This window comes from Monodon monoceros, unplaced genomic scaffold (assembly GCF_005190385.1).
Source record: "Monodon monoceros isolate NGI ecotype Baffin Bay Population unplaced genomic scaffold, NGI_Narwhal_1 Super_Scaffold_6, whole genome shotgun sequence".
NCBI lineage: Eukaryota > Metazoa > Chordata > Mammalia > Artiodactyla > Monodontidae > Monodon > Monodon monoceros.
In genome coordinates, this window is record NW_021703783.1 from 12245581 (window position 1) to 12261355 (window position 15775).

Here is a 15775-nt window from a genome sequence, read left to right on the forward strand (position 1 = left end):
AGGCTGACAAGGAGAATCACTGAAGAGAGCAGTGGGAATGAGAGGAACCCTTGGTGAGAAGGAAAGAGCAAACTCTAGCAGCATTTTTACTCCCCAGTTCTTGTCTGCAAGAGACCTGGATGTCCTTCTTGACATTGAGTTCCATGGGAGACCCCTATGGCTTTCTACCAAGCCTCTTTTTGTATTTTCTTAACCATGCTTGAGTGAGTTCCTATTATATACAAGCAAATGATTCTAAAGAAAACTCTGACTCTTCTTTGAGGGGATTCTGTTCTGCTTCACCCTGAACCACTCTGAATTGCTACACCGAAACACATGTTCATTCGTGGGCTTCCAAAACACCTTTTGTATCCCCCCAACACTGGTACTGTCATTAGAAGGCAGGATTGACAGAGGGTAAAAACAAAGATGCCGGGAATTCCCTGGTGGTCCAGTGGTTAGGACTCCGTGCTTTCACTGCCGATGGCACGGGTTCGATCCCTAGTGGGGGAACTAAGATCCCACAAGGCGGGCGGCACAGCTATGTGGTTTTTAACAAGATAGTATATGTCAAATCACCCATCATGGTGCTCGGCAGATCAGAGTCCCTTAAATGTTTGTTTTCTTTTTCTTCCCATTTATTCAGTAAACCTTATAGCAACAGTGGGTTCTATATTTTGTAGGTTAAAACCAATGGAAATCTTGTGTTCTTCCATAAGTATGTGAATGTGTGTTAGTGTGTGTGTCTCTGTTTTCATTTGGGGAAATATGCAGTGGAGCAGCGTGATTAAAGGGGGAGTCAGGTTGACTGATAATGATGTCAGTCATTATCAGATTGACGTCAACTTGGCTGGGCTAAGGGATGCCCAGATAGCAGGTAAGACATCATTCTTGCATGTGTTTGTAGGGTGTTTCTGGAAGAGACTAGCTTTGAATTGGTAGACTGAGTAAAGAAGAAAGTCCTAATCAATGTGAGGGGGGCATCATCCCATCCCTTAAGGGCCCGAGTAAAACAGAAAGGTGGAGGAAGGACACATTCACTCTGCTTGAGCTGAGACATCCATCTTCTCTTGCCTTTGAACATCAGCACTTCTGGTTCTCAGGCCTTTGGCCTTGGACTGAATTATACCCTAGCTTTTCTAAGTCTCCAGCTTGCAGAGAACGGGGCATGACACTGTTCAGCCTCCATAATCACTTGAGCCAATTCCTATAATCAATCTCTCTCCCCGCCCCATGGAGAAAGATTTATTATATTAAATAATATATATAATAATTTCCTCTGTATATGTATTTATATCTGTATCAATCAATATATATCTATATCTATACCTATATCTGTTTCAGGGTTCTCTAGAGAAACAGATTGGTTCTATTTTGTCTGGAGACCCCTGACTAATATACCATCTAGAGGCTTAGAACGGTGCCTGGCTCAGCGAAAGAGTTCAGGGAATGTTAGCATTAATTATCATTTTTATTATCATCATTATACTTCTGACCCCTTTCCTCTCTCAATGACATCATTTCTACATCTTTGGATTAGTACTAACCAAGCTTATTCTCTAGATTCTGTGGAAAGATATTATTGATGAGTAAGTTTGATTTACAGTAGCTGCCTGTGTTTCTTTTCTTAAAAGTAATGGTTATTAGGCCCACTATATCTTATTTGCTTGCAAATCTTATTTTTTCCTCTGTTTCTCCAAGAAATATAGCAAAACACTTAAAGCTTGTGTATAAATTTGTTTTGTGTGACACTTTTTTATCATATAAAGAATTGCTTGTCAAAGACATTTTAATAGAACTAGATTTAAGTTTACTTTCCAACTGTTTACCTGTTCTGAGTTTCTTTAGTAAATGGGGATATATATATCTTAAAATAAAGGAGATGGTTGTTGATAGTAATGCTTCATAAAATCCGGATAGTCAATGGTGCAGCTCTCCAGTTTTCTGCTTTCATTTAATATCAAAGTATCATAGAAAAGAGGGGAAATAATGTAAAAAAAAAAAGTGCAGTATACAGAATCCAACAGAAAGCCATGACAGGAAATATTAGATTGTACGTTACTTTTGGGCAAGGATATAATCTCTTCTTCTTTCTTTGTAACTTCGCCAGACTCCATAAATTTTGACTGAACTAACTGACATTTATTCTGCCCTAAATACATTAGAAAGAGAACCTTTCCTTCAACATATAATTAGTGTATTTCTTGAGATCAGCAGGATAAACAGACTGCTAGATGTTTATGGTAATGCTATTATTTCATTTTAGAGAAAAGTAATACAAATAGGAAGAAATGACAAGCCATAGTTTCATGCTGTGTAGATCTAGGCAGGTATCAATTACTATAATGTCCTTATTAGTGGAGGTACAATTGTGATTTGATGTCACAAAACATTACCCTTTCCTGACAGATGTTATAAGCCAAACTGCTTTTAAGAACCAGTCAGGTTCAAAATGACGGAAGTCCTGTATCCTCAACAGATTCCGCATGGGGAAGGGTTTCGCCTTTCGTCTGTCACACTTACTTGATGTACATGAGGTCAGTTGCAAGGCCTACATTTGTAATAACAAGGTGTCCAGGTGTCCTGTTGACATCAAAGCTCAGAGAGCACAGGCTGCTGTGTCGTTGGAAAGGAAGCCACTAGGATAGGGAACCAGTTGCCACATAGGTCAGTTCAGTCTGACGTGAGACATGCAGGAGTGCCAAGAGGTTACTAAGTTCAGTTTGAAGGCGTGGTCAATAGAAAATAACTAAGAGATTACACTCCCACAGATTTTCTCCAAGAGGCAGCCACCTGGGCAGAACAGTTGCTAAGAGCAAACCAGACTAAGAGCAACCTTTGAACGCCAGGTACCCCAAAGCATATTTCCACGACTCTTTCAAAAACCACTAGGGCCATAGAGTGCCTTCATGAGAGTCTGAAAAAGGCATCCCTATGGGTGGACAAGTTAGAAGAAGGCTGCTGTCTAGCTGGATGTTCCAGTTATCAAGCTATGGCCTCTCAGCCACGGATCCACTCTTCCTCGCCCTGCTAACGACTCTGGCACATTTCTTCCTTCCCAGCTGGCACTAAATTAAGCCTGTCAGTGGAGGGTGCTAGAGAGACACGGAGGAGAAAGCCCCGGTTCGGGTGTGTGCTCTCTTCTGGCAGTAAGTCACCTCCCCATCGGTGTCTCCCTCCACTTCTCCAAAGGGTGGCTTTCCAGCAAGGTCTGCTCTGGCTGCGCCTCAGCAGACTTCTCTGCCATTTCGTGGACCCCCGCAGTGCTCTCTCCAGCAAAGTCTGTATGTCAGCGCTGGTGGACAGGGGTCTTTCTTCCAGGTTCATTCCTTATTTGGGTGCTTTGCCTCAGTGGTCGAGGTAGTAGCTGATGCCTACATCAGTGATCTCTGTATTGTTTCGACTTCTCTTTACCCTTGATAGCTAACCTGTTACTCCAATCCTCTATGGTGGTTAATTATTCTGTGTATTAAACTTTCCCTGTTCACAGTATATATGGTTTCTGTGTCCTGAATGGACCCCGACTGACACAGTGGATGAATTAGAGTGGTGGCCCTTTGATAAGATTTAGTGAGTACAAAGGAAAAAGTTCCTCTCTCCCCCATGGCAGCAGCCCTCAGCAGGACATTCCACTTGCCGGGTGAGCAAGGGCTGAATTTCCGCACCCGGACATTGGCGGCATCTTTGAGTGCTTGCATAACCTGTACAATTATCAGGAATTGCCCTTTGATGAACCATTGACACTCTATAAATCAAAGCATGCATTGCTGTCTCCTCTCTCAAGATGCCCTCAGGCTAAGTGGGAAAGACAGACAAGTAAACAATGGGAAATAGGCTTTGATGGAGGGAATCACAAGGTACTATGGGAATGTATAGGCATAGGTGAGAGACCCCGATTATATCGCTGCATAGAATATTCCAGAACACAGAGGCTTAAAACAACAGTAACTATTTATTATCTTACAGAGCTTCTATGCGTCAGGAATTTGGGAGTGGCTTAGCTGGATGATTCTGTCTTGGGATCTCTCATGAGGTTACAGTCAAGGTGTCAGCCAGGGCTGCAGTCGCTTAAAAGCTCAACTGGGGCTGTGGGATCTACTTCTAAGATGACTCACTTGCTTGGTGTCCAAGTTGATACTAGCTGTTGGCATAAGGCCTCACCATACTGACCTCTCCATAGAGCTGACTGAATGATTTCTGGGCTTCTCCCAGAGTAAATGATAGAAGAGAAAGCAAGGTAGGATTTACTATTTTTATTATGACATAGCCTCAAAAGTCACATATTTGACTCAGCCGTAAAAAAGAAGGAAATGATGCCATTTGCAGAAACATGGATGCAATTAGAGATTATCATACTAAGTGAAGTAAGTCAGAAAGAGAAAGACAAATACCATATGATGTCACTTATACGTGGAATCTAAACTATGACACAATGAACCTATCTGCAAAACAGAAACAGACTCATGGACATAGAGAGCAGACTTGGGGTTGCCAAGGAGGGGTGGCTGGGGGAGGGATGGACTGGAGGTTGGGGTTAGCTTTTATATATAGAATGACTGAACAACAAGACCCTATTGTGTAGCACAGGGATCAGTATCCTTTGATAAACCATAACGGAAAAGAATATTTAAAACAAAGAATGTATATATATACATATATATATACATATATGTATATATATCTGAGTCACTTTGCTGTACAGCAGAAATTAATACAACATTGTAAATCAACTATATTTTAATAAAAAAATCACACATTCGACAATTCCTATAGGTTACACAGGTCAAGCTTACTTAATTTAGGAGGAGACCGCATGAGTGTGAACAGCAGGAGGTCCTATAATCGGTGGCCACTGTAAAGACTGGCTACTGCAGACCCCCCACAACAAAGCAGCGGGAGGAAGGCTTCCTGCCAGAGAGAGTATTGGAGGTGGGAATGGCAGGCTGGAGTAGCAAGTGATGGAGAGTAAAATAATGTCCCAGACAAAGGTATTAGCACGTGCAAATGTATGGGAAGGTGAAAGGTATGGCAAGTGTTGAAGTATCATTCTGTTACACAATTCAGGGTTTTGAGGTAGGAGGGTAGTGCTGGGCAAATGCAGTGAGAAATGATTGGATAAATTGTCAGAGGTAAAAATCACAAAGGACCTTGTTCAGCATTCTGCTTGGAGGCTATGGGTAGCCATGGACAAATTTTAATCAGGGTAATGATTTTTAATACTTGTACCTGGAAAGAAAGCCACTCAGATTCAGTGCATCTATTGCAGTGTTAATTTCCAACTCTTCTTAGAAGCACAAATATCTTCATTGTGGACCTCCTGCCCTATTCTCTGTTCCTTCTTTCATTTTCTTGTCCTTGAGCACATCTGAAGCATAACAGGCATGGCCAGGGTGAATTGAGAGGTTATGTTACCGGTTCCTACAGCCTTCCTGGGAAGCCCCCGTTATGGGCCTGCTGGCTTGCTGGGTGTTGCAGGCACTGTGGTTGAAAACAGACTAAGTGACATCGGCTTCAGTCAGTGACAGTGCTGGAGTCAAGGGACATCACTGCTCTGAAAAGGCCGTTTTATACAAGTGTCTGTGTGGCAGGCCAGCTGGGGATTCTTCAGTCTTTTCCGCAGTAACCATAAGCAAGGAAAATAAAACTGTTGACATTAGCATTTTCAAAGATAAAGAACAACAGTGTGTGTGTGTGTGTATAATATATTACACAAATATTATGTATTATAGATATATAGTATAATTTTGTATTTTATATATATAAATATAAACATAAACATAAATAAATTATACACCGCACACACACACACACACCCATACATATATGTTAGGTCTGAGACCCTGGATTAGGACACATTACGTGTCTCTTCCAGGAGCAGAAGCAATCCATTAAAGTCAATTTCCAGTTTTCCATAGAAGAAGGAGTAAGACAGAAAATTAAAATCCTTCCATATTCCTTACTCTCATTTCTATTGTCATAGTCTTCTCTTGAAGCACCTTAGAGGTGTAAGCAAGTCAGTTTACAAGTAACAAATTGCCTAATTTTAATCCCTTCCACTAATTTATTCACATGCCTTGGCAATTTACCTTCCCTTCTTAAGACAATTGGCTCACTGCATAGTTAGGGAGTAGGCACGGTTAGCCTTTAAAAATCTCTTTCAGATTGAAAAGATCCCGTTTTATGAATTTCAGTCCTCAAATACACACTCTTATTGGAGATGCTAATGGCTGTGGGAAGTGTGAGATATGAAAAGAGATACAGTAATTCCCAAGCCATATAATCAGTCTCTGAATAATTTAAAATTTCGTGTGCTACTAGACCCTGTGTTTTACTTGCTGTTGACATAATTAACAAAGGGAAGAATCATCAAAAACTCCTAATGAAGAGGAAGTCCATCTTGCTGATTCCTGGTCTAATTTTTTTCGAGAAGTACCCTAACTGGATTAGTATAGCTCTTAGGAAAAGATCATACACATTTAAAATTCACTGTCCATTTAAAAGAAAATATAGATAATTTTTTAAGATAACCTGGGGGGCCTTATACCTCCTTATTTAGTCCATTCTTCCCAAGATATTTCTTGGTTCCTTATACGTTTTCTCAGTGCTTTGGTACTGACTTGCACTCATGGTCCATAGAGGCCCAAGGACTGAAGAGCCATCCCAGCGGCCAAGAAAGATACAGGAAGCTCTGGCCGACAGGGCAAAAATCCCAAACAGGAAAGACACATGCAGTTCACAAAACAGGGGCAGGATGGAAGGAGGAAGCTCTGATGAACACTGAATTACCTCAAAGTTCCTCAGTTACAGCTATTTGAGTTGACTGTCAATGAAATCTCAACTAGTCACTTATTTTGTTAGCAAATGTGATAGTTAACCTTATGTATCAACTTGACTGGTTCATGGGGTGCCCAGGTATTTGGTGAAACATTATTCTGGGTATTTCTATGAGGATGTTTTTGGATGAGATTAACATTTATATTGGTAGACTGAATAAAGCAGATTGCCGTCCCTACTATGGGTGGGTCTCATTCAATAGTTTGAAGGCTTGAACAGAACAAAAAGTCTGATTCTCCCCCAAGTAAGAGAATTTCTCCTGCCTGTGGGCAGAACTGGCTGCCTTGGTAGAGTATAATTATTTGGGGAGAGAGGCAGGGAAAACGTCTCTTTTTCTAACCCCACAAAAGTCTTTACTACCTACTGATAGATACCTAAAATTCTTCTTCTCTCTTCCTTCTTGATATATTTCCAAAACTTCCAAGAATATAACATTTTGAATAGTTATTTATAGCATTTTGGGGTCAGTTAGCGTCCAGACAGGAAATTAGAAACCGCATTAGGTATTTCAATAGAGAAAGTTTAAGATAAAGAATTGCTTAAGCAAATGTTGGAAGAATGAAAACGCAAAGGGTGAATGTTTATGTTACACCAAGATAGTAATTGTAGGAAGTAGTCCCCTTAGGAACAAAAGGAAAAGGTTGGAGTTATCTAAATCTACAAGCTTAGGGAGGAGGCCGTGCAGAGTTGGAATTCAGACTTCTTGGTACGGGTAGCTGTCTAGCAGCATCTGGTACATAGAAGTCAGAGCAGTGGCCCCATGGATGCAGGACTCAGAAACTTGAGTGGGAGAACTTCCCAGCTTCACCTCTCAGGTATCTGGGAGTGATGAAGAAGGCTGGGGACTGGGTCCACTAGGCTATTGCCGGCAACACATGAACACCTGGCATATAAAAAGCAAGTCCATGTTCCATCTCTCCTGTCTCTCTCTCTCCTGCCCTCTATTGGTTATGCGTAACAGACAAAGGATAAACAGTTTTGCCAAGTCCTAGTCTTAACATCTCATAATATAGAGGGATGGATTTACATCTGGGAGATAGTAGTTTAATAACCATTATGAATGGAAAGATTTTAAAACAGGTTTTGATGGAGAAGAAAACCTAAATAGATAGATTCTGGTGGTATTAGAGGAGAGCATGAATGAAATTACAGGAGGATGGACAGCGGAATAGAAAGGCATCCTTGTGACAGTTTTGTACAGTATCAGCTTTGATGCCTCTAGATAATAATAGTAACAAAGAAAGGTTAAAGCTAGTGGTAAATAGTAGTAAATCTATAAATAACAAAACAATAATATACACTTATATTTAAAATCTGTATTGCTTATCCAGCTAAGCACGGTGTAGAAATACTTTATACCCACGCTGATACTTTGTAATCTTCAGTGACTCTGATAAAAATGATTAAACTTATTGTACATATAAGAAATAATGATAGTAATATAATTGAAACATTAAAACATCATCACCTTGGGAAATTATACAATATTCCAAATATTTAAAGAGGTAACATTGGATAATTACAATGTTCCTGGCAATGTTTTAAGGGCTTTACATGTATTAACTCACTTAGTTCTCAGCAGAACCCTATTTCTCTTATTTTACCCACTTTATAGATAAAAATGTCTATGACAGATATGAGTTAAGTAACTTGGAAATAATCACACAGCCCCAAGCGGCAGAGCTAGTATTTTAGCCCAGTATCCCGACTCTAAAGCATTCCAGTTTACACTGTTAGTAAAAACATTTTTGGATTAAAAAAAAAATCTCTTTCAGTCATATTGTGAGCTTTAGTTTCCTTATCTATAAATAAGGATAATAATTTCTGCGTGATAGGATGTTTGTAATGATTAGATAATACATTTGTTAAAAGTTCTAGTACAAGGTTTAACATGTATTAAGTCCTTAATAAGTGGTAGTTGTCATTTGTACTTCTGAATATCTTTATTGAGGTGGGTGAAAGGTAAGTCATCTGGTGGCTCACTTGATATTTTGGAAATAAACAAAAATACCTCCTGTAACCAAGATTCATGCATGAGCAAAGGGAGAGCTCATACTAGCCACTAATACAGACTGCTAAACAACAATGGACAGGAGGTCCATTGGACCTAGTATGAGCTAGCTAGGAAGGACAGCATGGATTTTCTTATGTGCTTTTTAAGCCGTTAGTTATATTAATAGATCATTATCCGAATAATCATCCTAACTTTTAGAATCTCAATTTCTTGGGGCTTCCCTGGTGGCGCAGTGGTTGAGAGTCCACCTGCCAATGCAGGGGACATGGGTTCGTGCCCCGGTCCGGGAAGATCCCACATGCCGTGGAGCGGCTGGGCCCGTGAGCCATGGCCGCTGAGCCTGCGCGTCCGGAGCCTGTGCTCCGCAACGGGAGAGGCCACAAGAGTGAGGCCCGCGTACCGCAAAAAAAAAAACCTCAAAAAACTCAATTTCTTAAATAAATGGGAAGCATGAAAACAAAACAATTACTAGCAGAGACCTTTTGGCCTGCCCCGCTAGCCCTACCCAATCTGCACTCAAGAGGGAAAATACAGTTTAGGGACTTGAACAGTGATGGGCTCTAAGGTGATTTATTTTTCTCTTTGCTTTTAAAAAGAGAGAGATGAGAGGATAATGCAGTGTAGTGGCTGCATTGTATAATTGTGGATACAGCAAAGATAATAATATGCTTCTCTAGCATGAAACAATAATTCTGATTCCTTCTCATTTTTCTGAAAGTGGATGAACACATATATCCAAATGTTCTAAATGAAAGCTTTGTTTTGTATGGTTATTTATTGAAGAGGCCTCGTACAAATACCCATGTAAGACTAGGCCTCCATATTGATTAAAACTAACTCAGATGGGCCACAAAGAAGAAAAAAAAAATAATGCAACACTTTGCTCTTGGGGTGTTTTAGGAAATTTCAAAACATGGCTAGAACTGTAATAACCAAAAGCATCGCAGGTTTGTAACCAAGGCAACTCTTCCGGCTCCGCATTCAGGCTTCCCTGTTTATCTATTGTAGTGCCAATAATTGCAGCTGAGAGGAGTCTCTGTTTGTTGTGAGAGACAATTAGCACTTGAAATAAAATAACAGATTTAAATAAATTGGGGGACTCAACAGTGTGACCTGATCTCTTAGAAACAAGCAACAGCTTTGGAATAAGATTGTGTTTGCAGCAGCCTTCAGAGCGAGAGAGTCATCATCCAACGTAACTTGAGGTCTTATTCGTGATTACTTTAGTTGTTATGGTTGAAAACCATTTGTTTCTCCTTAGATTCTGTTGGAAAATAGTTTAATAAATCCTAACCTTTAAGAAGCCTGCAAGAAGGCGATACCGAATTTCCAGTGATAGGCTTCTTCAAACAACTTGTCTCTACATGTAATGCTTCATTAAAAATATTTCCTCCAATTACTGTCACAATTACTCTTCTCTGTTCTATAGGCTGTATTTTAAATGACTGCTTATTTTCATTCAGATGCAGATGGAAGCTTTGCAACTCTACATCTTTGCCTCACCTGCAATTTTTGCTTTCAAAATGAAACTCACCGTTAGTATTAGGACCATTTACAGAAATCATTCCATGGCACAGACTCTCCAAATCAGTGTTAATGAACTCGTGGACCTGTGACTCTTAGAGACTACCTGAAGTCTCAATAAATCTCAATAAAGTGTTGCAAGGACAAATAAGTTTTCCCTGACTCTACTTTCTTTCAGAGTCTCATTTATTGTTTGTTTAACCAGCACTCTGGTCTCCTTTTCCATGTGATGAGATTTCTGCTAGAATGATACTCCTAGCCTCTCGCTTCAGCTCTCCAGTTTGTGAGTTCAAGAGAAGAAACTGAACGAGCCGGACTCAACGCATTCTGGACTTTTCTTTTTCAGAGTGAACTTGTCCACAGGCTTCATGAATTCCCATCCACCCTCAGCCATGTGGTAAAGGCTCTGTTTCTAGGGGGAAGTGGCCTGCAGCTGTCAAACTATCCCATGAATAAAGAATCTTTTAAATTCACCGATAAAGGCAGATCTAAAGCCACATTCTCCAATCAGCTTTAACAGTAATAAAGCTGTTGGTTTGATCTCCATCTGTCTATCTCTTCTATCTCTAAATTGGTTCTGAATTCAACTGGGAAAGAGGGATGTTATGTATTGGCTGCTCTACACACCTAACATATGTCTTCCCTATCAAATGTAGTTGATAAATATTAACTAATGACAAAGTCATAGAATGTAAATTCTACGAGAGCAGAGCCCTTGCTTGTGTTATTGACTGCCATTTTTCTAGTACATAGAAGTTATTAAAAAATACCTGTTGAGTGGCTGAAGTTACAGCTTCTTTAGCTCAGATCGCAAAGATTCTCACATTTCAGAAGAAAGCATTTGGGGCATTTCATTTTTTTTCTCACTAACACCCGAAAGATTGATGAAAGATGGTCTCAATATAAATGAAAGGACTGGAACCACAACAGAATTGTTGAATTTTTCACAGGAGAGATTGACAGTCTGGTGTGCCACGGATTGGAATTGAGGCTTATCTAAGGCTTCTTCTCTGGCCCAGGGCCACAGGACTGGGAAATCTCAAAGGATGGAAAAGGAACAAAGAGCACTGACATGGGCCAGTGATAAAGGCTGGTCCTAAGGAACACAAGGAAGGGATTTGAGGGTGTGAAGGGTAGATTCTAAAGTAGATAGGGAGCTCACACAACGCTGGGTATGAAGCAACGGAAGAGAATGTCTCAGCCACTGCCCCCAGCATGATGTGTAGACTGACAGAGAATAGGGTGGCACAGGACACTGGGAAAGATGTTTTCAGAACAGGAAGCCATTCCTGATGCCAACGACAGTGGACTTTAAAATCTACACACTCTGATCCTGTCTGCCAAAGAGACAGGAACTGGCTGTGAGAGCTGTAGCAGGACAGACTACGCTGAGCCAGAAACAAGTGAAGAGGGCGAGTGCCTAAAACTCTACCTACTGGAGCTTCCCTGGTGGCGCAGTGGTTGAGAGTCCGTCTGCCGATGCAGGGGACACGGGTTTGTGCCCCGGTCTGGGAAGATCCCACATGCCGCGGAGCGGCTGGGCCCGTGAGCCATGGCTGCTGGGCCTGTGCGTCCAGAGCCTGTGCTCCGCAACGGGAGAGGCCACAACAGTGAGAGGCCTGCGTACCGCAAAAAAAAAAAAACACCAAAACTCTACCTACTGGAGGGGAGGAAAGCCTGCCAGAAAACTCAGAAAGGGGACACTTAAGAGAGCTACAGGCATCTGCAAATGAAAAGACTGAGAATTGATCCTAGAGACCTCAAAACAAAAAAGACAATCCCACAGCACAAGAGTGTAGAACTGGGGCAACACACGGTGAAGAAGATTCGAGACCAGAAGCTATTCCTTTGCTCACACGAGCTTAAGGTTCCTAAGAGGAATTGGTATGTTATCTCCACCATATAGTGTTTATAATTTGTTGTCCATAATTAGGCCTAAGAATAGCAAAATGTATATAGCTCTCATTCCTGTGTATGGATTCAGGCATTCCCCAGAAATCTCTTAATGAAGTCCCGAGGCTACCTTTCGGGTACTGTCATATGTAGAACTCAACTATTAGTTAATATTATGGTGCCTAGCATGGCTAAGAACGTGCAAACGGAAGTGCATCGTTCTATTTTGATAAAGCACGTTACTTAAGTGACAGACTCCCGGGAGTTCAGGCGTCGTTCCTGATTTCAGGCTCTGCAGTTAGAGCACCTGGGTTTGAACTCTGCCCAGCCACTTACTTGCTAGTTGTAAAAGCTTGGGTCAGTCACTCCTCATTTGTAACTTCAGTTTCCTCACCTGCGTAAACGTACACGTGGAGATTAGAAGAGTGTTTACAATATAGAGCTGTAGCAAGAATCCGATAAGTTGAGTCACATACATTAAATAAGTGTTTATGTAAAATGAATTGATTACCTGTTTATATAAATTTCATGAGTTTTTCACGATAGATAATTCACATAAAACCCTTTGCACCGTGACTGGCAAATGGCTAAGTTCACAGAAATGGTGAGATGTTACTGTTAATGGATCCTAAACGTGTGCTGAGTCCCTGCTGTGTACTTGAGTGACTGTCGAGAATGTGCTGAATATCCAGCTGTTGCTATCCAGCCACACTTTATATTTCATGTTTGGTCCAGCTTCTTTCAAAGCTGCGAATTTTCCTTTTCTCTACAGTATCACTGATTTTTTTCTTCCAAAGAGCATAAGCAGTATATGATTGGTCTACCTCTCGTGATCTACCTCTTCTCTTCCCTATTGAAATTTTAGTGACAAGTGACTTGGTAAAATGATCAGTAATCCCTGGACCCCCTGCTTTTCCCATCCTTGTATTATTCAAGGGCTCTGATTCCCATCTCCTCTTTCCATCCCCTTTCCCCCTCTTCCTTCTTTCTTCATGTTTTTCTAAGCCTCTGTTATGTACACTGTACATTGCTAGAAGCTGTGGAAAATCCCAAGAAGCACACTCACATGTACACACACACACACCATGTTCTCAAGCATTTAGAATCTATTTGAGGAGACAAGACATAAAAAGTTAAATTTAAGACTTGAATGGCAATGCAAGACACTATTGTAAGATATGTACCAAAGCTGTTTATAATATGTGATCAGTGATAGTCCTTACAAACCTAGCATATCGCATTGTCAATCTCTGTTGTAAATAATTTAGAGTCTCTGATTCCTTCTTGAACACAGAGATGGCTTTACTCTATAGATAATGAAGATGTAGAAATCATCTAATTCCAGTGATGCTAGATGAACTTAAAACCTTAAGCTGGAAGAAGTTAGAGATCTAGACGTCCACATAAAGGAAATTCAGTAGCAGTTATATTTTTGGAATTTGATGCAATTATTTGTTAGAGGGGCTCCTCGAAATCACCCCCAAATTCCTACTAGAGTGTGGATGAGCATAAAATATGAACAGAAAATTTGCCCACTAATGATACACAGAGAATTATTCCAAGTAGTGATGCTTTGATAAATGGAGCTATTGTATTTGGAAAATGTGCAATGAAACACAGATATTCAAGTAGGAGGAAAAACTTGGAAAGCAGTAATGCTAAGTGGACTGGGGTTGTAACTGGTGGCAAATTCATATGAACATGGAATGCGAGGGGGTGCAGAAAAGAAAGACAATATGACTTTAGACTAAACAAAGAAATCACATTATGCGTCAAGGGAAACATAGGCAAGTCTGTTGACATCTCCTTGGTGAAACACTTTTGGAATAATACACATGATCTCGGGATTTCAGCACAAGGAAGACATTGAAAAACGTACGAAATTCCGATGTGAAAAGCACAAGTGGTTATGAGGACCTGCCAGATTGATTTATGAGGTGTGCCTGGTACAGTCACCACCTAAATCTGTGCACACATGTGAGCATCTCATACAGAAACCCAATGATTATCAAAACAATTATAGTCTTCTTTCTCTGTTCTCTTGTCAAGGATAAGCTTTTGTTGGCTTAAGATCCCTTGCCTTGAAAATGAGATTATTTTAAAATTTGTCATCAGGCAGGCCCTATCCGGGAAATAAAACTACGTGCAATTCACATACAATTGTCAAATTCAAGCTCAGTTGTAATGAGCTAAAGAGACTGTAGTTCTAAAAACAAATGGTTCTAGAGGCAACAGAAATGAAAAATAACCTTAGCTGGTGGATAACTAGTAGTTGTTGCTAGACTTAGCCTTTGCCAATAACCCAAGTGGGAGAGGAGACGTAATAGAATGCAGAAAGAAATGAAAAGCAAACACGGCTGAAGGATGAGACCTGCGCATTCAGTGACATAGTTTCTTAGGAAAGATGAGAGAGCTTGAGCTAATTTAATGATCAACAGGAAGGTGTTAAAATTATCTGGTTCACTTAAAAAAAGATAACTCTATTGTAGGCCATAAATTACTGAAATTATTATACCAGTATATAAGGAAAACACGAATGTTTTAAATATAGGATAAAAATAGTTCTTGTTGGAGATACTGTTTACTCAAAAGGCTGACTCTGCATATATAAATGTTACAAAAGAAATCACTTTAAATTCCTTATGTAGTCAACTGGCATTTTATAGTGAACTGCAAAAAAAGTCAACAGCAAATGCAAAGAAGTTTAGAATACATATATCTCAGAAGTGATTGCCTTTTACTTATAAATGCACTTTAGAATATATTCGGCATGAATTGTTTTCTGTTTGGAAATAATTGCCTATAAGTGGTATAAAGAAAAGGAAAGTTATGGGCAAACACACAACTTGTAAAACTAAAGTATGTTAATGATTGTGATTCCACATATACTTATGCTTGATTTTAGGGGAAGTGTTTTGAAATTCATGTAGAGCACTGAAAAAAAGTTATAGCACAAATGATTCAAGATGAGGTCAAGCAAATTATAAATCAAAACATAAATGTACCTCACAGTACATTTATTTTCAACACAGTCACAAAATAACCTGTTTAGCTGCTGAAACAAAGCTTAAGCATTAAAAAGTTTATTTTAGAATTAACATCTTTTGAAAAAGTCAAAATTAGCTCCATCTGTACAAAAACCTCCCATTGCTGATCATTGTTTATTGAATCAAATGAACAATTTTCAGCTTATAGGCAACTTAGTTATCTATTCCAGGCTGCTCCACAGTATAGATGACTCAACCTATTTTTCCTGTTTCATTAATTCATGACTTATAACTTAATAGTTGGTTACTTCTTTGTGAAGTGAACAGAATAATTTTAAGCACCTTCCTAATCATAAAGAAATTCTTTCAGGTTCTTAGAAAATATCTCATATGTTTCTTCTTGACTAGTTGTTGCCCTTCAGATGTCTACGCAGGCCATGTAGGTAACATAAGTAGATACAGTGGATCTGGAGGGGACCAGACACATGGGAAAGGACACCCCTGTCTGAGGGTGAGCCTTTGCACAGAACTGATTGTTGACATG

At 40.0% G+C, this 15775-nt stretch overlaps 1 protein-coding gene across 9 annotated transcripts in view; it reads left to right on the top strand.

Annotated features, from left to right (window-relative positions):
- Positions 1–15775, top strand: part of DERA (deoxyribose-phosphate aldolase) — a 361861-nt gene that overhangs the window by 149080 nt on the left and 197006 nt on the right. The window lies entirely within an intron of this gene.